This window comes from Rhincodon typus, unplaced genomic scaffold, assembly GCF_021869965.1.
Source record: "Rhincodon typus isolate 14 unplaced genomic scaffold, sRhiTyp1.1 hic_rhity00000778, whole genome shotgun sequence".
NCBI classification, from domain to species: Eukaryota; Metazoa; Chordata; class Chondrichthyes; order Orectolobiformes; family Rhincodontidae; genus Rhincodon; species Rhincodon typus.
Window position 1 is genome coordinate 29,113 of NW_025966416.1, and position 739 is coordinate 29,851.

The following is a 739-nucleotide window of genomic DNA, read 5'->3' on the forward strand; positions in this document are numbered from 1 at the left end:
GCTGACCCTCCGACAGTGTGGCACTCCATCAGCACTGACCCTCTGACAGTGCGGCGCTCCCTCAGCGCTGACCCTCCGACAGTGCCCACTCCCTCAGCACTGACCCTCCAACAGTGCGGCACTCCCTCAGCGCTGACCCTCCAACAGTGTGGTGCTCCCTCAGCGCTGACCCTCCGACAGTGCCCACTCCCTCAGCACTGACCCTCTGACAACGTGGTGCTCCCTCAGCACTGACCCTCCGACAGTGTGGTGCTCCCTCAGCACTGACCCTCCGACAGTGCCCACTCCCTCAGCGCTGACCCTCCGACAGGGCGGCACTCCCTCAGTGCTGACCCGCCGACAGTGTGGTGCTCCCTCAGCACTGACCCTTTTAGCTGGTCAAGGTGGAGGGTCACTCCATATTCCCAAGGCCCATTGGAGATGGACCACAAACAGTGTCCAACCTGTTACTGCCCTCTGTGTGGCATGAAGAAGGAAGGATGATGTCTGGACCATTACAAAACCCGATGATCTCCTCACTCAGGGTCGGTGTGAAAAGTTAATCAGAGGGTGCCTGAAGTTGTTCATGTGCAGGTTGAAGAAGGTGAATTTGTCTTGTGGGTTGACAGGTTGAAGTGGGATGGATGCAGGGAAGGAGGTGAGCCAGAGGGAGACTGAGGGTGTAGAGGGGTGTGGGTGACGATGTGAGGGGGAGAGTGAGGGGGGTGTGGGAGTGTGAGGGGGCTGGGGGGTGTGAAGG